The sequence below is a fragment of the Catharus ustulatus genome, chromosome 2, assembly GCF_009819885.2.
Source record: "Catharus ustulatus isolate bCatUst1 chromosome 2, bCatUst1.pri.v2, whole genome shotgun sequence".
In the NCBI taxonomy this organism is placed as follows: Eukaryota; Metazoa; Chordata; class Aves; order Passeriformes; family Turdidae; genus Catharus; species Catharus ustulatus.
In genome coordinates, this window is record NC_046222.1 from 124717958 (window position 1) to 124738011 (window position 20054).

The following is a 20054-nucleotide window of genomic DNA, read 5'->3' on the forward strand; positions in this document are numbered from 1 at the left end:
CTGCTTGTTTCACTTGCAGGTGTTTCCCAGTCCAGCATGCTGAACCTCCAGCTCTGACCATGGCATGTTCTTTGTTCCAGCTCTGGCTCTGAGATGTTCCAGTTGATGGCTGCTCCAGTTCCTTCCAGGTCTTGCTACATAACTTGTGTCTCTTATGTAGTCTGTGTCTGTGTTCTGTCGTTTGTGTCCATTGTCTTGTGTGTCGCCTTTGTCACATCTCGATGCTTTATCAGCATCATTCCAGGCCATGCTGGCCGGACTCCACTCGTGTACTTTCCTGCATTGGGCTGATTCTGGCATCTTTACCTTTTTGCTCTTAGAGACAGAAAGAAGTACACAAGAGGTTCTCATCCATTTTCCGCCTCAGCTTTGCTAGTGCCTTCTTTTCACGTGCCATTCTCTTGGCCTTCTATAGGGAGTGTGTTAGACCCTCCTTATGTGCCTTCAATAGTTCCCTAGGTTCTGTCTTTTCAAAGAGTATTGGGCTTGAGACTTGATCCTCCAGAGAGTTATCTCCAGTCCTCACTTATCCTGTATGTACCTGCCTTGGCTTATGCTGTAGGTACCTGTACTGGGTGTGCCTGTCTTGGCTTATATTGCACGTACCTTTCTTGTACGTATCTATACCGTATGTACCTATCCTGCACGCACCTTTGTTGTGCCACTGACACTCAGTGCTGCCCCTGCTCTGGCACGTGGTCACGGGTAGGTAGAACAGTTACAAAACTTAATTGTTCATCTCTGTTCTATGGGGTTTGGGGTAGAAAACGTGTGGGGATAACCTCTAGCTGTCAGGGAGCCACTTGCTGACCACCTCCTGTTGTCTCGCAGGTCCCTGAGGTGGGTTCCTATCTCTGCAGTCACCGATGCTACCAATTTTCCTGGAGTCTGCCGTTTGATGTTGAAGAGCAGCAGCTGGAAGATGTGTTGAAACATCCTGTTCGGTGTAGTGTTTCAAGCAGGGCTTGCAGTCAGCATGTCAGCTGAGGAGTGTGTGACAGTGGGAGCGCGTGAGTGTCCGTGTGTGTCTGGGAGAGTTTGTGTCTGTCTGCTGCTGCTCGTGTCTGCCTGTGCGAGTGTGTGTGCTGACTGCTTCTAGCCTTGTGAGTAGGATTTTTGCCTTTCAGGTGTCCTAACTCATTTTTAAAATGAAAATAAAAAGTCCCCAGCCAATGGGTTGGGTTTTTTGCCCTCAGCTGGTTTGTTTTTCCTCGGACCCAGCTGATGAGGTGCCGTTCACCACCAAAGTTTGTTGGTGGACAGTCCCAGTACCGGGGTTTTTGTCAGGCATTGTGGAACCCAAAGAAGAGATTTTGCCCACCACCCCCGTTTCAGAGCAGCAAGGTGGCAAAGCAGAGCAGCCAGCCATGCCTCAGCCAGTGCCCACTGCCTGAGGGGTAAGTGCCTTGGAGCAGTGCGAGTGAGGTGGGCTGAGGATCCATGGAGAGAAGGTTTCAGGCCACCAAAGCCATGGAAATCTGGGATTTGGGGAAGACAGGCTGCTGTGTTGTAACCAGCACAGTGACCAGGGCTGGGTTTGAACATTGCACTGGGTGAAGGGGACAGGGTTCAAGGCATGTGGCAAAGCAGCTCAGAACACTCCTCTGGAGATGATTGATCTGTCCACGTGCCTTGTTCCCTGCCGTGTTCTACAGCATGGATTTGGAGACCCCGGATTATTGCGCTGGGGGTGGCTTGGGTTGGGTGCCTTTGAAGTGTTGGTGTTGTACCAGCTGCTACCAGTGTGCAGCTGGCTGCAGAGGGAATGTGTTCCTCATATATGCATCCTGTCCTGTCCCAGGATCCAGTCTGGGATAGCCCTAGAAGCCACATGAGAAGAATTTGGAGGCTCTTTTGTAAGGAAGTAATCCACAGTTTGAAGTCTTACCAAGTAATTTGGCAAGATCTGCCTTAGTGGGAAAAAGGGGGATCATTGGACTAAAAGCAGGATATGAGGTAATGCAGAATAATTGGAAAGCTTGGTTTCTTCTTTGTTTGGGATAGGATGATGGTTATGGAAAAGGGTTTACCCGCAGCTCACTGAGTGTTTTGTTTCTTGTTTTAGGGTATGCAACATCTGCTTGCAGCTTCATATCCCAGCCCCAGTGATTTCCGGGTCCCCCTTTTCCCCAGCCCGTGATTTCAGCTCTTGGTTATCCCACAAGCTTTATTCAACTGCCTGCTCTGCTCCTGCAGCTGGGCCTTTCTCCATCTCTGCCATCGGACTCTTGTGCAGCTTGGAAGGGCAGCGTGTGCGTCGTGGCTCCAGCTCTGCAGCCGTTCAGCTCTCATCCTAGAGCCTCCAAGCCCACCCCACGGTGAGTATACCAGCCCCACAGTGATTCCCCCTCCCGCCCCCATGCCAGCTCCCGAGGCACTAGGCCACCCCACAGATGTTTCACCTTGGGTGACACAGTCCCTTTCTTAGCATGACAGTTTCCTTGGCGGAGCCACTCACAATGCCAGCACCACTTGGCATTTTCCAGCCACACGCACACTGACTTCTAACTCCAGCCCCTACTGCGGCCCACTTGCCCACCCATACCACAATCAAGTGTGGGTGGCCTTTCAGGCCCTAGCAGTCCTCACTTGCCCTTCTCAGCACTGCCCGTCCCATCCCATGGTAGGCACAAGACGCAGCCCCCAGCATGAACAGCGCAGGCCCTAACCAGCGCACAGGGATCCCCACAGGCCCAGCGTCAGCCCTTGCAGCGTCTACCCTGCTTGCAGCTCTTTATCCCAGCCCCAGTGATTTCCGGGTCCCCCTTTTCCCCAGCCCGTGATTACAGGTCTTGCTCAGCCCACAAGCTTTATTCAACTGCCTGCTCTGCTCCTGCAGCTGGGCCTTTCTCCATCTCTGCCATCGGACTCTTGTGCAGCTTGGAAGGGCAGCGTGTGCGTCGTGGCTCCAGCTCTGCAGCCGTTCAGCTCTCATCCTAGAGCCTCCAAGCCCACCCCACGGTGAGTATACCAGCCCCAGAGCGATTCCCCCTCCCGCCCCCATGCCAGCTCCCGAGGCACTAGGCCACTCCACAGATGTTTCACCTTGGGTGACACAGTCCCTTTCTTAGCATGACAGTTTGCTTGGCGGAGCCACTCACAATGCCAGCACCACTTGGCATTTTCCAGCCACACGCACACTGACTTCTAACTCCAGCCCCTACTGCGGCCCACTTGCCCACCCATACCACATGCAAGTGTGGGTGGCCTTTCAGGCCCTAGCAGTTCTCACTTGCCCTTCTCAGCACTGCCCGTCCCATCCCATGGTAGGCACAAGACGCAGCCCCCAGCATGAACAGCGCAGGCCCTAAGCGACGCCAGCGCACAGGGATCCCCACAGGCCCAGCGTCAGCCCTTGCAGCGTCTACCCTGCTTGAGCTCTTTATCCCAGCCCCAGTGATTTCCAGGTCCCCCTTTTCCCCAGCCCGTGATTTCAGCTCTTGTTTATCCCACAAGCTTTATTCAACTGCCTGCTCTTCATTGTGCCTTCTGGATCGATGTCTTGTTAGCCGTGCCAAATAATTCTCCTTCTCTGTGCAGGATCTTTGTTTGACTTCTGTCTGTGGTTTGAGCTTGCCGTGTGAACCCATGTTTTTAGTTCCCACTTGATAATCCTTACTTTACTACACACCCTAGATTCCCTATACCATCCCTTCATGTTTTCATCTCCAGCCACACATTTCACCTCTCAGCTCCATGTTCGCTATCCCATCCCCAAAGCAGTTGGTTCTCAATCCCTACCTATCTCTTGTCTTCTCCAGCTCTGCTTGCTCAGCTCCAACTCCTCAGCTTCTCACTGCCAGCAGCTAAAATCTGTTCCTGCTTCTCCTGCCGCCCGGCGCTGTTGGTAAGGTCAGACATGAGTGATTGTCATCACTTCACCATCTCTAGAGTGGGGTCACGTGCCCTAAGGGGATCCCAATTCTGAGGACACTTGAGGCCTGATGCCCTGCAGTTCGCTCCCCACCCTCCCCCCAGCCCCCTGCCAGGTGTCAGCCCAGCAATGGCCCAAAGGCCCCCCTTTACCTCCCCCTGGTAGGCCGTGTTTGAGTGCCAGGTTTAGAATCTTTACTAAATTAAAACCAGATAACCAGTAAAAAATAGCCTAGTAAAAAAAATAAGACCAAAATAATGAAGTAGTTTAATAAAGAAGAAAGCTGTGATCATGGCAAATAACATAAAGTAACAGAAATTCAAAAAGGCAGGTTTATCCTCAGTGTTTGAAACATTCCTTTATACCCAGAAGCCCCACAACACACGCTTCCCGGCCCTCAGTAACAGCAGCTGGTCGCCCTGCGCCGCTCCAGGAGTCCCGCTCGAGGCAGCGCCGGCCCGGCCAATCCCAGCCCGCCCCTTCCCGCCGCGCTCGGCTCCGCGACCCCCACAGTCCCCTCAAGCCCCGCTGCCGTGATGGCGCCTGCTGCCTGCCGTCCTCCCGTTTCCCTGGCACAACTCCCGCCTGCCCTTCCCATGCCCCAACAGCACCTGCCCCCAGTAACAGCAGCTGGTCGCCCTGGGCCACTCCACGACTCCCACGGGTCACCCAAGCCGTGCAGGGCACTGCGTAAAGAACTGGGCACCGCCGGCCCCGGCAGACGCGGGAGCCGCTTCCGTGCTCACCAGCGGTCGCCAGACGAGCATCCGCGCAAGTCCCGTCCTGGCCCTGCGGCGCTCCTGGGATGGCGCGCTCGCCGCCGCCGCCGCCGCCTCTCGCCGCCTTCCGACGCTCCTCACTGCCTTCCGCCGTCGCTCTTCGCCGCCGTCGAACTGCTGGACGCCCGCTGGACGCCCGCAATTTATGCCCCAGCGCCGGCCAGCCCAGCCAATCACAGCTCGAGGCAGCGCCGGCCCGGCCAATCGCAGCCCGCCCTTTTCCCGCCGCGCTCGGCTCCGCGACCCCCGCAGTCCCCTCAAGCCCCGCTGCCGTGGTTGCGCTCGCTGCCTGCCGTCCTCCCGTTTCCCTGGCACAACTCCCGCCCGCCCTTCCCAAGCCCCAACAGGACCTGCCGAGGCTGCGGTAGCGGGGACAAGGCTCCGCCGTCTCCCAAAGCGGCGGCGGCGCCGGCTGGAGCAGCGCCTGCGGCGAACGCGGGCCTGGGGCCGGGACTGAGTGGGCTGAGCTGGGCGGGGCCGCGCCCGGATTGACAGGGCGGCTGTGATTGGACAGGGCGGAGAAAGGCGGGCCGGGATTGGCGGGGTTTGGATGCTGCGGGCCCGCGGCGGCGCGGGGCGCTCAGCCGGGCGGAGCCGGGGCTGCTCGCAGGGTCCGCGGCTGCGCTGGGTCCCGCTGGGTCCCGCTCCCGAGACCCCCCTCCCCTTTCTCCCACTCTTTCTCGTGCCCAGGTCCCGGCTAAAAGGCCACCGGAGCGCCCTCTCGGCACTCGGGGCAGGGGCAGCCTGGGGAAAGGTGCGGAAGGGCAGGCTTCAAAGTACTGCTCATGGTCAGTGCCATGCTGACTGAGACTAGTTTTCTTTTTTCCTAGGAATTTCCTTGGAACATCTTCCACCACCAATGTCGTACGTGGTCAAAAGTAGCTTTGCCCTTACTGCTGCATTTTTCTCAAATATCTTGATGTTGTATGGCTGCTTAGTGTTTAATTTCTATTTCAGTGGTTTTAACTTCCTATTTCACTTGTCTAAAGACTTCACTATTGCAGAATTACTTCATGTGATTGGTAAAACTTGGGAGTGTGTTAGAAGGGTAACTTTGCTTCTAGGAGTAATACAGAAGGGCATTTCAGAGCAGAGTGTGAAGTTGAAGTGAATAAATTGCAGAGGAAGTGTTCAAAAGCTCTGCTGTTTTCTGAATGTGCCTGTCAGGCACAAGGCTGGGTCACAGGGGTCTACCCTGATGGCAACACAAATAGCAGACCTACGTGTGATGGGAGAAGTGAGCTCTGTGAAGTAGTTAAGAATGCTGCAAGGAAACCAGGCAGGAAAGATCTGGGGTTACAGTGTGTTACTGAGTTTGGGCAGAATAGGAATGCAAGGGCTTGGCTTGGCACAGCGACAGTGAACACGGCAGCACAGCTTTCTGTCTTATCCAGATCCAGTATGTTTTAAGTCTTTTACAGACAGGATCCATCTCCAGCTTGGATCCAATTCTCTGAGCTGAGACACGTGGGGAAAATGTGCTGAGAGGGAAATGGCGTCTGAATGGATTTTCTTTTTTTATCCACAGATAGAAAACAGCTCCCATGAATTTGCACGTTAAGTTACCCATGCATCTGGAGGTAAGGCAGTCACTGCTGCCTGATCACTTAATCTCTGATCATTCTGTGTGTGGGGGTGTGTGGAATGTGTCCCTTGGAGTAACAGGACTCGTCCCAGACCTCTCTCTCGTTTGTGCACTGGGTGTGGGGTGTGGCATTTGGCCCTGTAAGGGACCCTTCAGAGATGTCTCCTCTGGAGAGGAAAAGCTGAACAATTGTTTTGTGGGCCCTTTCAGCTGACAGCTTTGGATTGCATATGCTGAGTTCCAAGTACCCATTGTTCAGTGGAAGAAGTTTACTTCCATAGCAGTTTACTCTTCCTTTTTCAGGAAAAGGGAGATTTGGTCTCCCTTAATGGGGACATCTGAGAGAATAGGAGGGAACTGAGGAGAAGGTGCTTGAAGTGGCACAATATTAGGGACCTGTAAGGTATCTGGTGATCACACTTGAGTCAGCGTGGGATGTGTGTCAGGAGAAAAGGCTCAGGACTGCAGGAGGTAGACAGAGCCCCTGTGGGGTGTTCCATGTCCTGTGACACTGCTTACAAATTGCAGAAAAGAAGCAGCTGAGCAGTGGAGATGTTCCCTTGCTGCACAGGCTGCTGCAGGAGCCCTCTGAGAGGATTGCCGAGTTCTTTCTCATGGATGGGGACCTGGAGGAGATCAGCAGTGATGTATGTATATCCTCACTTCTTAGAGTTCATGGAACTTTTCTCAATGCCCAGAGGTGGTAGTGCCTTTCTTGTCTCCTCCTTGTTAGGTTGCTCAGTACATTTCATTTCATCTTCCCTTTTTGCAGTCGATTGTGCACAGAAGAAATGAAGAGGAGCAGCAGGAGATTCAACAGGCAAAGTCAAGGTAAACAGACACAAAATGAGGTGTCCCAGAGTCCAGGGCAATCTGCACAACTGGAGCCAGGCTCGTGAGGAGAACATACAGATGTGCAGAGTGCGGGTAGAGCACCGTGATGGAAGGCTGAAGGGATTGGGAGGGTTTACAATCCTTTCCCTGTCTTAAAGGCATCGCAGTGTTTTTGTAGTTGGAAGAAATGATTGTGCGTTTTGCCGTGTTTTCTGTTTGACAGGGAACGGAGAAGTGCTCGGTGAGAGGCTGCAGGGTCGGGCTCATGGCCTCCCCAGGGATGCAGTTTGGGTCCAGCCCAGCCCCACCAGGGCACAGCGGCCAAGTGCCAGGTCCTTTCTGGCCGAGTTGTGTTCCCTGTTAGATTATAGACACGTAAATACAATAAATCTGTGCGCAGTTCATTGTCCTCCTGCAGTAGTTGGTGGTTTTTGCCTGGAATCTGTGACTTACCTCAGCCAACTTTGTCTTATGCAGGTAACAAATACTTGTGAGGGAGGAAAGGAATGTGCAGAAGATGTTGCTTAGAAATTGTGTGGAGTAAATCACATTGTAAAAGTTTAGACTGCCCAATACCGGGAGGGGAAGGGAACAGATAGAGGTGAAATTTATCAGGGGCTTTATAGAGACAGATGTTAACTTTCGAGTCCCAGGCAGGGGCAGGTGAGTGGGAATGGGGGGTGGGTGGCGCTGGGAGCCCTCCCGCAGAGGGACCCGAGGGTGCCAGAGCCTGCACAGGGCGGGGTGGGTGTAGAATACAGGGAAAATATCAATATAAAAATACTTAAATGGAGCTTAAAGTAAGTGTTTTGTTGGGTTTTATTTGATTAGAGGCAGTTTTTAAAGAAATAATATTAACAATATAGAAATAAACAAATATGCAATGTATAGATATAGATATATAAAATCATAAATATGTATGCAACTATAAGTATATGTAAGAGCAAATATATATAAAATATAAATTAGTTATATATGTAGTATTTACTAGAAATAATATTGTATATCATAAACACAATGTAGATATGTAAATATAAATTACAGCTATAAATATGAACAATATAAACATTAAAATATATTTAAATATAGTTTAAATCAATGAGGATTTTATTCCTATTTGGTTAGAGGCAAGGATTTTTAATGAATATATAAAAAATATATGACATACAACAATACAAATATACATAAAATAGAAGTAACTATTAGTAATGTAAAGACGCGCATAAAAAAAAATACTATATGTATGTTATAAATTATATTGAATATATAAAATGTATAGATTATGAATATGAATATAAATGAAATATGAAAAATAGATAAGATTTTTTAATATATATCTAAAGGTTTTGGGTGGGTATTTTCCCTTTTAGCTTTGTTGTTTTAATTTTGGTCGGGGTTTTTTTGGGGGCATTCATTTAGGAGGATTTTTTGAAGGATTGTATTCCTTGCTTTTCCCCCCCCCCTCCGGTCTCTCCCCAAAGTCCCCCAGCCCGGGCTGAGTTCGGCGGCAGTGTCGCCGCCGTGTGGACATGGAGCGGTACTGCAGCCATCTGCGGGCAGCGCCCTCTCAGTGCTGCCGCCGTGTGGACACAGCGCGGTACTGCAGGCGTTCCTCCAGGCACCGCCCCGCTGGGTGGTTAAGGGCGGGGAGGGGGCGTGCCCACAGCCTGCTGGAAGTCAAGATGGCGGCCGCCGCCGGATCCCGGGTAGGAGCGAGGAGAGCCTGTCGCCGCCTGCCGCTACTCTCTTGCCCACCACCCGACACAGGCACGGGTGACCCCACATCCCACGTCCTAGTGCCAGGAATGAGGGTGGAATAGCGCGCCCAGACTTGCGGGATCAGTCGGCGTTAGCCTGTCTCGGAACCAGGTTCAGGGAGCACACTACAGACGCCGTAGTGAGGGGCGGGGGCCTGCCAGGGTAGCACAACAGAGAAGGCGACTGACCATAAGTGGCTTTCGCCGCACCAAAGACGGCGGAGGACCAAAAGCGTGTTCTGCCACACTAAAGATGGCGGCAGGCCGCACGTGGCTTTTAACACACCGAAGATGGCGGCTGATCGGAAGTGAGTTTTTCCACACAGAAGATGGCGGCAGCCAGGAAGTGAGTTTTTTTGTGCCACACCAAGCATGGGGGCGAACCGGAAGTTGCTAATTGCCACATCAAGTATGGAGGGCATCCGAAAGTGACCAATGCCACACCAAATATGGCGGCTTTCCCGCCCCCCAGCCGCGCTCCGCCCGGCGCCTGGAGCCTGGACCGGCGCCGGCACCACGAGGCTGCTCCGCCCCGCGAGCGAATGGCGCCTCCCGACCGCGTGGAGCCACCGGGCGCGGGGCGCTGCGAGCGGCCGTGGCTACCTCGGACACCCCGCAGCGTGGAGCAGCGCCCGGGGCGCTCGGGGACCCCTGTGACCGAAAGTAACGTATTTTAATTGTATATATACATTTAGTTTTAGTTCCAGTAAAGTATAGATGGTGACTGTGCTCTTTAATAAATAGTGGTATTTATATTTGGTTTTAATTCAGTATTTTATTTTTTGGTGGTATATAGTGTGTTGTTTTATTTTTTGGTGTTATTGACTATGTGCAATTTTGGGTTTGAATAAAGGTCGCTGTATGGATGGCTTTGTATTTGAGGTAGGATTAATTGAAGTAGGTTTTTAAAATGGACTTTTTATATGTGTGATGGGGATTTTGGGTAGGACCGGCTCTGCTGCTGGAGTTTTGGTTGTGAATTTATTAGATGGCTTTTGTTAGATGCAGTTTTTAATATTTTAATATTTGAAAGTTTTTTTTTAATGTAGTGCTTTTAAGATGGTTTTCCATAATATAATGTGTAGTATTATTTTGTTCATACATGGTGTATGATAAGGTCTGTGGTATTGGTAAGGTTTTCTTTGAATTGTGTTTTATTGTTGGGGTTTTTTTTGTGGGGTGTTGTTTTTAAAGGATATGTTTCTAAGGTTTACGATGGTGTTATGGGCTGTAGCATAAGGCAGAGGATGGATTTTTAATTATTTTGTGACGACTTTTATTATTGTGAGTATGTAGCGGTTGTTTTGGTGGGTTTGAGGTCATGTCATATAGCTAATTTATTAGGCTTTTTAAAATATTATAATTTGAACATTATATATGGGGTGTTATTGTGTGTTGTTTATGTTGGTTTATTATTATATCATAGGGGTTTTATTTATTTGGTTTGTTTGATTGTAGTACATGTTTTATAGTTATGGATAATTTGGGAGATACTCTTCATGGTTAAATTTATCTTTTGATTTTGTGGTTATCAGTGGTATTTTTGTTTTGATGGTTTGAGGCATAATGAGTTCATTGAGTTTGGAGTAATTTTAGTTTTGTGTTGTTAAGTTAGGTTTATTTGTGCTATTTTTAATTTTGTAGTTTGATTGATTGGTTTGCTGTTTTTGTGTCTTTTATTAGTTTTATTTTAGGGAACATGGATACTTATAGGGTGGATTTTTTAAGTAGGGGTTTTTTCAGTTTCTTTTTTGTTTATTTTCGTGGTAGTGTTTTTTTTTATTATTTTCTAGTACTTTAGATTCTTTTAATGTTTTTACTTATTTCGTTTGTTATATGAGGGGCATGTGATTTATGACTTTTTCCATGGGGGACATGTGATATTTCACTTATTACATGGGAGGCATGTTTTATATCACCTATTATATATATATGATGAGTAGTAGGTCACTTATTGTATTTATTCTGTCCACGTGTGTCTGTTTCTGAGTGTCCGAGTGTGCATGAGTGTGTCTGAGAGTTTCTGAGGGTGCACGTGTCCGGCTGTGTCCGTGTGTGTCGAGGTGTTTCCGAGCGTGTGTGAGAACACAGTTGCAGAACGCAGCATTGCCAGCATAGTACGTTGATTTTTACCATAATGGGAAATACACCTTTGTGTCTGGGCTGTGAAGAGCAGGGTTCCTACGTGACCTGAAAAATTGATTATATAACAAACCTTGAACAGAAACTGCTGCTCAGACTATTTCTGCAACCGCTGGTTAGCCTCACTGAATCTGAAAACTTTCAGTCCTTTAAAAGGCTGCAAAAAGCAATAACTGCCACGGCCGTATTTTAATGTTCTACAGACTGCTTTAAGAAACTGTACCGCATCGGCTACTAAAGGCTTGTTTCAGTTCTCTTGAAGCTACAAAGTATTTATCATAATACTTAGCTACTGTGTTAGAAAGTCTCATCTCTAAAGTGCCTGTAAGAGAAAAAACGTTGTATCTTTGCTCGTTTGTACTTATGGGTATAACTCAATTCTTTTGTTTAAAGCTGATTTTAATTGTCCGAAAATCTGATTCTCAATTGATGAATCTAGGGATGCTTTTATAACTACTCTGCCTATGTGAGAGCTGCCTCAGCCTGGATGAGTGTGAGGATATCTCGCTCTTCCTTAGGGCTTGGAGCGTGGCAGGGTGCAGAGCTCACGGTAAATCTTGTTTAAGCACTTCTAATATCAAAGCGCATTGAAACAGAGACTTTGAGGAAATAGCACACAAAAGTCTATTGCAAGCCTAGGTGCAAGCTGTCCTTATTAAAGATCCACGTTGATGGATGTTTTGTCTAACTATTCTGAGGCCAGAATGTGTCCAAAGCTTTGTTAACCCCTTGTCTTCTGCTTGGTAGGGACAGCGTCTTAGCCCAGGTCTCGGGAGCTGTGTGCACATTCCTCCCTGGAGCAGGGAACCCCCGTGAGGAGGAGCCAGAGATGGGGGCATCGAACCAGGTAAGGATCTGTTTCTATTTGGTCATTGTTTTTGCTGGCTTCAGATGTCAGAGCCGCAGCGATCCTCCAGATATCTCGAACCAGCCCAACTCCAGGAGCCGGGTTCACTGCCGGAGACGCTGCACTGCCGCCTCTCCGTTCCAGATGGTTACGGTGACTGGGGAGCCCCCTTTGTCCATCTCTCCTCCTACCTGGGACGCTGCCGACACCATCCCGGCTCTCGGTGGCTGCGCGGGATGCGCCGTGCCTCCCCCACCACTGGTACTGGGCAGAGAGAGAGAGAGAGTGTGTCTGCGACTGAAAAAGAGACTGAAACTAAGTTACTGTTTTTGTTTTGTCAGTAATTTTTATAGCTGCTGCTGTTTCTGTTTGTTTGGTTAAATATATTAGCAAAGAGCTGTTTTTCCTTCCCCCCATATCTTGGCCTGGGAGTCCCTGATTCCAAATTCATATAATGAGGAGGGAGGGGGTTTACATTCTGCATTGCAGGGAGGGATTTTCCTGCCTTTCTCAGCAAATACCTGTCTTTGAAACCAAGACACCAGGATGGACATGTGTGGTCTCAGACAGAGATTCCCTGCGAGGAAGCGGAGCCTTTGCCTCACCTGCACAGCTCAAGTGGATGTGACAGAATTGGTGTGGCCTGACAAGGCATGAACGGCTCTCCGTGTTCTGCAGTGCCTCAGAACCTCTCTCTGGCAGGTTTTGGAGGGGTTTCTCTTTGGGATTTCGTGTGATGCAGCACCCCAGGTGTTCCTTTGTGCAAAGTCCAGGGGTAAAGGATTGAATAACTGACGAACGGCGTCTGGGAGGAACATGGTTGTGTTAAAATTAAGCAAAGAATGCAACAGGAAAAATGAGCATCCTTTTAATGTCTGAAATAGTGAGGAATAAAAATGATGGGGAAAGGCAGTTTTCTGTTTGAATTGGTGACACCTGGATAAAATCCCACAGTGAGCAGAAACGTGAAAGCTGGGACCCTCTGACTTCTGCAGTGGACTTAATTTTCTTTTCCTCCTCTCTTTCAGGACAGGAAAAAGCATTACACTCCTCCCATCTTTGCCAAAAGCTGTGGTGTTTGAGCAGCCAAAGCCAGGAGGCTTCAGCACCAGGGCTCTGCCCTGGAGAGCTCCTGGTCCTGCATGTGCTGTGGGGTAAGTGAGAAGGCTGCAGGGCCCCTCTTTTCCTCCCTGCTGGGATTAACTGCCTGGGAAATCTGGGACCTGGGTGAAACTCCAGCTTTCCTGGTGTTCAGGGGTGCAGGTCAGCAGGAACAAGAGGAAATGGGGTGCCAGAGCCGTGTGCCATCAGGCCGTGTTTCCCTCTGAGGACAGAGAGTCCGGGCTGAGGTGAGATGGGCACGAGAGCTGGGATGAGCAATCCAGGGATTCCAGGGAGCTCGGAATCGCAGCTGCTGCCAGAACCATGGCCTTAGGTCCGTTCCATCTGTGCCCAGTGGGATTTGTGCTGGAGAGAGTGGTGGTGTCAGGAACAAAAGGTGGAGTAAATCCTCTCTGGGGATGTGCATCAATTGACTGAATGGCACGGAAGGAGAGGATTTATCAGCTCTGTCACTGCTTCTCACAAAATTGGGGTGGTTGGGATTGGTCTGTGCCTGTTCTTCTTTGTGCAATTTGAAATGTACTGTCCTGTATCTTTCTAACAAAAGCTGACAGAAATTCAGGTTAAGCATTAGAACTTGGCTCCATTCACTGCAAAAACTTGCCAAGGCTGCAGGACTGGGGTGATGATACTTATTAATGATACTTATTAATACTGAGTCAGATTTCCCTCAGTGACTGTGAGGCCTGAATGGCTGAGAGCTGTAAGTTTGTGCTCTTGTCACTGGGGAATTGGAAATAATTTTAGTATAATTAGAAATTTCAGAAAAAATCCAGCTAAAAATGTCACCTGTGCTCTCCCTAAATTATCCCGGTTTTTTCCGGCTACGATCTGTACGGAAGTGAGGCAGGGAAATGACAGGAGGGACCAGCTGTAAATTCAAAGGCAGAAAGAGAAGATGTACCAGCACAGGGCAGGAAAGGGGAGAGGTTTCAGAAAGCATTTCGGTGGTCTAATTAATAATATTTTCTGATTCCCCAGGGAGAAGAACACCAACTCACAGCCATTCAGGCCTGACAATCCCCTGCAGTGAGAGCTCAGCACACACCCACAGAGGCAAGTCCAGCATTTGAAAGAAGAAAAATAAACAGCAGAAAAAGGTGATTTCTTTTACGTCAAAGTTGTTTCAAGTTCTTAAAGCCCAAGTAACATTTGCTCTGGATGTTGTTTGGGTGAATCACGGGCACTGGGCAAGGGTCATGCCATTCCTTTAGCTGTCACAATCCGGGGTTCTGCCTGCTAAAATTCCAAATGGATCAGGATTTCTCCCAGACACAAAGTGCCACCACTTAGAACCTTGGCTGTTTTTGGAGTGCAAAATGCCTCATTTAAACTACTGTCAGGAAACTGGGCAGGCAACTTTTCTTTCAGAGCAAATTTGGCCACCTTTTGGATCCAGCATCCCGGGCCTTAGACCGGGTTTCCACCTGCTACAAGTCCAAACGGGTCGGGATTTCTCCCAGACCCAACCTGCCAGCACATAGAATTCTGACTGCCTTTGGAGTGCCAAATACCTCATTCAAAATGATATCAGGACACTGGAAGGGTGAATTTTCATTCACAGGGAAAGAGGCCACCTTTTGCATCTAGGGCCCTGTCACGGTGACTGTGCTCTACCCGCTGTAATTTCAAACGGATCAGGATTTATCGCGGCTTCAAGCGGGCTCCATACAGAGTCCTGACTGCCTCTGCAGTACAAAATACCTCTTCTAAACTGCTATTATGCTTCTGGGAGGGGGAGTTTTGGTTCAGAGGGCAAAGTGCCAATGTTCTTGTCCAGGGCCCTGTTCCTGAGACGGGGCTTCCGCCTGCTACAACGCCAGACAGATCAGGATTTCTCCCAGACACAAGCTGCTAGCACTTAGAACCCCGGCTGCCTTTGCAGTGCAAAACAGCTCTTCCCTACTGATGTCACAGAACTGGGTGGGTGAGAATTACTTCACAGAGAATTCACTCTTTTCCTTGTTTTTTTTTACAACCCAGATAGCCCTGAATAGAGGTGTCTGTGACACTTACACCATTCTTCTCATTCCTATTCTCATCCATCCTAGTTAGTTACACACATAGTAAGTTTTTGCATTCACTAAAGACTAATTATGCCACCTAATAAATTCTCTATATTAGCTAGCTATGCTGCTGAAACGCAAAGTTTTATTTTTGATGCAATTTTTGCCCCTTTTTCTGAATGCACCTATTGCAAAAAGGGAAGTATTTGCATTTCCTATAAATTTTTTTGTATAGAAAAATAGCTCACCTTTCTCTTGCAGAATTTCCTCATCTCGAATTCAAGTCTGAGCAGCCAAAAAGCCAAAGTTATTCTGAGGCCTTTTATACCTTGTGGGATTTGCTCCTCCTTTTCCTGCAAACCAGGGGTGGTCCCAATCAGGGGTATATTAACGGCAGTCTTTGCTAGTGGCCTCCATTCCCTCTCTCTGGGTATCAGCTAGGATAAGGGTTCTCCTCTCATTTTAATGCAGAGGATGTTTCACCTTATCTCAGTTTGTTTTTTAGCAGATGCTTTTGGGCATCTAAAGTAGAGGCTTGAAGATTCAGTGAAGAAAATAGCATTAAATACACTGAGCATTTAAGTTCATAGTTTTGGGTTGTGTGTTCGGAGGTAATGAGGTGCTTTTGTAATTTGTAGTTGTGTTCTTGGTTTTTTTTTGTTTTTTAGGTAGAATACAGCTTCCTGAAATTTTAGGTTAAGTATGATACCTGAGATTTTTTTCAGCTCTTTTGTCATATGACAAAAGGCATCTGACCTGTGTTAAAGATGTTTGAGGCTGAAGCTTCAGGTGAGTAAAGGGAGGACTGTGACCAGGAGAGGGAGGGTGAGCAGGCTATCCAGTTAGGAGTGATCTTAGAGCATGGGTGGGGGTGGTTTGAAGGCAGTACGGTGTAAAATGTCCATTTGTGGGCCCTCGAGACTTTTCACAAGCGCGGCAGATGTACTTGCACATCTTACAGCGCATGAGCTCACCCACCTCACTCACAGAAACGCCACCTAACTTTGTCTCTTCCTAACCCAGGTACCCACCATAACAGCCACAGCCTCAGGCTCTGGCTGGAGCTGGAGACTCAAGGACCCCAGCACGCTCAGGAGAGGGCGAGGAGCTGACTGGTGGGGATTTGGCCCACAGAACACTGCTCTTCCTGGGAGCTGTGGAATTATGTGGTTTTGGCTAATGTGCTCCTCAGAGCATACACTGATGTTTGGTTTTCTTTAGTGTAGGTGACGCAGAGAGAGGAGCCCGGCGATGGCAGCGATGTCCCGGACATCGAGGGAGCCTCGCTTCGCACCCAAACCGGATTCACCTCTCCGGGTGTCTGACAGATAAGCGGAGGGCTGTGATTCACAGAGGGGATGACAGAGGGGTGCTGGGTCTGGAATTGTCAGGAGGGGTTTTTGAGGCAGCTTTGGAGCTGGGGATGTCCAAGAAGCAGCCCCTCAGGCCCCATAAGGGGAAGAGTCTCAATTTGATCTCAATGCTGAGTTGCACAGGGCAGAGCAGTTCCTCTGGGTGTCACGTCACTTGTCTATTGTGCAACCTGTGTCTGTGTGTGTTGCATTGCCTGTCTCTTGCCTTAGCCCTTTGAGGGACCTCTCAGAAACCCTGGGCTCATCCGTAGCATCTTGTGCTTTCTGCATTCATCAACCTGGCTGTGGTGCCATCAAACCTTGGTCTCAGGAGCTTGGACAGGCATCTGAATCTTTTCTCTTTGGAAAGCATCCAGTCTCATCTCTTAAGGTCTTGCTCTGACCTGTATTGCCAGCTGTGCATCTGAAGGATCCATCAAAAGAGATGAGGAATTAGAGGAATGGGAAGATAAGAAGAGGATTCTCAGGCATCCATCTCTGCAGTTCTTGGAGCAAATCATTCTGCTGGCATCTTTTTCCAGCCTTGTCAGCTTGCTGTCAGTCTTCCCTCAGTGATCTCATTTTGCATTCTCTCAGTCCTCGTGGTCCTTCTTGCTGAGTTTTTTCGTCCCCCTGTCCTCCCCTCGTTTGTCATGTCCTGTGTCACGGGTGCCTGCACGCATTTGGTCTGGAGCTGCTCTGCCCTGATGCATAGTCAAGATAGGACAAGGTGCAGGGACTTGCGTTTTGTACTGTGGGGTGGTGTTGGACTCTAGATCAGATCTGCAGATTCACTCAAGATGTCTGGGGCTGCCCAGCTATTATGCTGGGCTTTAAATTTTGTTCTAAGTTCTTTTTACCTGCAGTTTTCTGGGGTTTTGGGTAGAAAATGTGTGGGGATATCTCTTGGCTCTCAGGTAACCACTTATTGACCTCCCGCTTCTGTCTCGCAGGTCCCCGAGGCAGATTTCCGGTTCTCAGCCGCCACCTTTCACAGAACCTGTCCCTCGATGTTGAGGACCAGCAGCCAGAGGATGCGGTCAAGCATCCTGTTCAGCGTACCGTTTCAGGTAAGGGTTGCAGTCCGCTTACCAGCTGAAGATTGTGTGACCGTCTGTGTGTGAGAGTTTGTGTCCGTCTGCCACCGCTAGCGTATGCCTGTGGGAGTGTGCGTGGTGACCGGTTGTAATTTTGTGCGTAGGAGTTTTGCCTTTCAGGCTTTTCAACCAATTTTAAATTTAGAATAAAAATTCCCCAGCCAGGGTTTTTTATTTTTGAATTTCCTCCCTGGCTGGAGTTTTTTTTTCCCAGGTCCCGGCCAGTCTGTGCGGTGAAGTTCATCACCAAAGTTTGGGCGCAGAGCGGCCAGGGACCGGGGTTTTCGTCAGGCAGGGCAATATTTGAGGTTCCTGGGGAGCACAGAGAGCCGTGGTGTAATTGGGCGCTCGAGACAAGAGCGGTGGCAGGTGAGCCGAAAGTTGTGTGCGGTGGATAAGGGTTATGTTTTATGGGTTCTGATTTTCTTCTCATTTTATTTATGCAGGAAATCGAACTGTCATCAACTGTTGTGGTCCAGAAGGACGATTATGTTCTGTTACTATGTATGAGGTTTTATTTTGTTTTAGCAAGAGGCAGAAACCCCCCAGTGATGCTGCAGCCGTCCCAGCCTTTAAATACTTTGGGGATGTGCTTGCCAGCATTCCCGAAAGAGCACTGGGAAAGCACCAGGAAATCACAGAACCGTTTAGGCTGGAAAAGAGCTCTGACATCACCGAATCCAAGCTGTGCCCATCCCCACCTTGTCCCCAGCCCAGAGCCCTGAGTCCAGGACAGCTCCAGGGACCCCAAACCTCCCCGGGCAGCCCCTTCCAGTGCCCGGCCTCCCTTTTCATGTGGGAATTCCTCCCGAACTCCCCTGGTCCAGCTCCCATCCCATTGCTGGATCAGAGCCTGACCCTATTGAATTTTGGGGTTGTCACCACATCCTCCATCCCGTTTTTCAGGGCAGTGACAGCGAGTACGAGGTGGACCCGGGGCACCAGAAGGGCATCTCCCGGGCACAGGCTTACAGCTACACCGAGAGCGATTCGGGCGAGCCCGAGCACACCCCGCTCTCCCACAGCACCTCCACGCAGCAGGGCAGCCTGTTCCGCCCCAAAGCCAGCAGGACTCCCACCCCCCAGACCCCCGGCAACGCCCCCAGCAGCCAGCCCGGGACCCTGTACTGCCCTCCCAGCAGCCTGGCCCCCGGCTCCAGAGCTCCCCTCGCTGGGTTTTCCTCTTTCGTTTGATATTTAAACAGAAGGGGGAAAATAAACCAACAGGAGAGGGGGGAAAAATTAAGGGAAAAAAAGAAACGAAAAGAAAAGCCCCAAGAAAGTAAGAGAAAAGGGAAAAGCAGCAAGGAGGAGGAAGGGGAGCAGCCCCAGGGGTTTTCTGCTTTCTGGGCAGCACCGGAGCTGGATGCCAAGGTCAGGTCCCCTCCTTGGCCAAAGTGTCACAGACTCCTCGGGGGGGGCTCGGGCTGTGCTGACATCACCCTTGGCACCCATGGGGGCCACCCCGGACCTGCTGCTGGACTCCAGTGGGTGCTGGGGGCTGGGTGAGGGGCTCCTGCCGTGCCAAACCCCGGCCCCTCCACTCGTGGCTCCCCCAGGACATGGGGACAAGCGGTGACACAGAGACCCCAAACTAAAGAGGGCGAGAGGAGCTCTGCTGATCTCAAACCTCTGGACTTGAACCCTGCACTTGGCACCCCCACAGCCTTTGGGGGAAGGATCCCAGGGCACAATTCATTCCCCCCCTCCTTGGTGCCTGGCCCAGCACAGCCCCCCCAGGAGAACCCAGGACTGAAACCCCCGGAGAGCCCCAGTGGGTGCACGTGGTGCTCATCCCCTCTGACTTTGCACCTCGGGGGCTCTGGGGAGGACTCGGATGAAGCAATTGGAGCCTCCCCTTGGCGTTTCTGGGGTTTTGGGGGTTTTCAGTGGGGTTTTGTGCAGAGGCCTGAGGGCATTCGGGGGTGTGGATGCCCGGGGGGGTCCGTGGCCATTTTGGGGTTTCTGCACAGCACAGCCCCCACAGTGCCTATGGGTGAGCCAGCACCAGCCTGGCAGGGCCGTGGCACCCGGCCTGAGCCGAGGGAGATGCCGATAACCATCCTGAGGACAAGAGTGTCCCCTCTCTGTCACCTTGCTCTGCCACAGAAAGGGCCAGTGCCCCGTGTCCGTGTGTCCTGCTGCCCCACTGGGCTCGTGGCAGCCCTGTGGCACCAGGGAAGGACCCGGGGTGCCAGAGGTGCTGGGTGGAGCCCAGAAGGGTGCAGGGAGCTGTGCTGGCCGTGTCCTGCATGTCCCCGTCACAGAGGGGGCTGGAGCTGCTGGGAAATGGGGGGTGGGACAGGACAGCCCTGCCAGCAGCAGCCCTGGCACTGGGGATTCTCCTGGGCTGGGTCACAGCCGCCCTCTCCTGCTCTGCCCTTCAGGCCTGGCAGGAAAATCCAGGTGAGGCGTTCAGGTTTCATCAGCTGTCACCGGCTGGGGCTGGGGGTGGGGAGGGCTCAGCACAACACCAGGTCAGTGCCAGGGGCTGCACAGTCCCTGTCACAGCACCTGGGAGCCACATCCCAGGCCAGGGGCTGCCAGGGGAGCGTTGTGCAGGTTTTGGGGTCCCTGCTGCTCCCCCTTGCACTGGGAGGGTCGGACTGCACTGGTGGCCTTGCTGCTGAGCCACAGTCACTCTCTGTCCCCTCACAGT

The 20054-nt window shown here is 50.6% G+C and overlaps 1 protein-coding gene across 12 annotated transcripts in view; it reads left to right on the forward strand.

Annotated features, from left to right (window-relative positions):
- Nucleotides 1-18604, forward strand: part of LCMT2 (leucine carboxyl methyltransferase 2) — an 89414-nt gene extending 70810 nt beyond the window's left edge. For 2 of the 12 annotated variants that reach the window (XR_004420807.2, XR_004420810.2), the window contains exons 3-11: nucleotides 81-128; nucleotides 832-840; nucleotides 1802-1956; nucleotides 2066-2318; nucleotides 3762-3847; nucleotides 6182-6233; nucleotides 6767-6885; nucleotides 7011-7069; nucleotides 7296-7481. The gene's annotated coding sequence lies outside the window, so the exon portion shown is untranslated. Of the gene's footprint in view, nucleotides 1-19; nucleotides 129-831; nucleotides 841-1801; nucleotides 1957-2065; nucleotides 2319-3761; nucleotides 3848-5428; nucleotides 5532-6181; nucleotides 6234-6766; nucleotides 6886-7010; nucleotides 7070-7295; nucleotides 12772-12846; nucleotides 12973-13081; nucleotides 13254-13921; nucleotides 14041-14720; nucleotides 14864-17251; nucleotides 17369-17841 lie in introns of those variants that run through there. The other 10 variants (XR_004420799.2, XR_004420800.2, XR_004420806.2 and 7 more) reach the window with 9 other exon arrangements.
- The last annotated feature ends 1450 nt before the right edge of the window (nucleotides 18605-20054 follow it).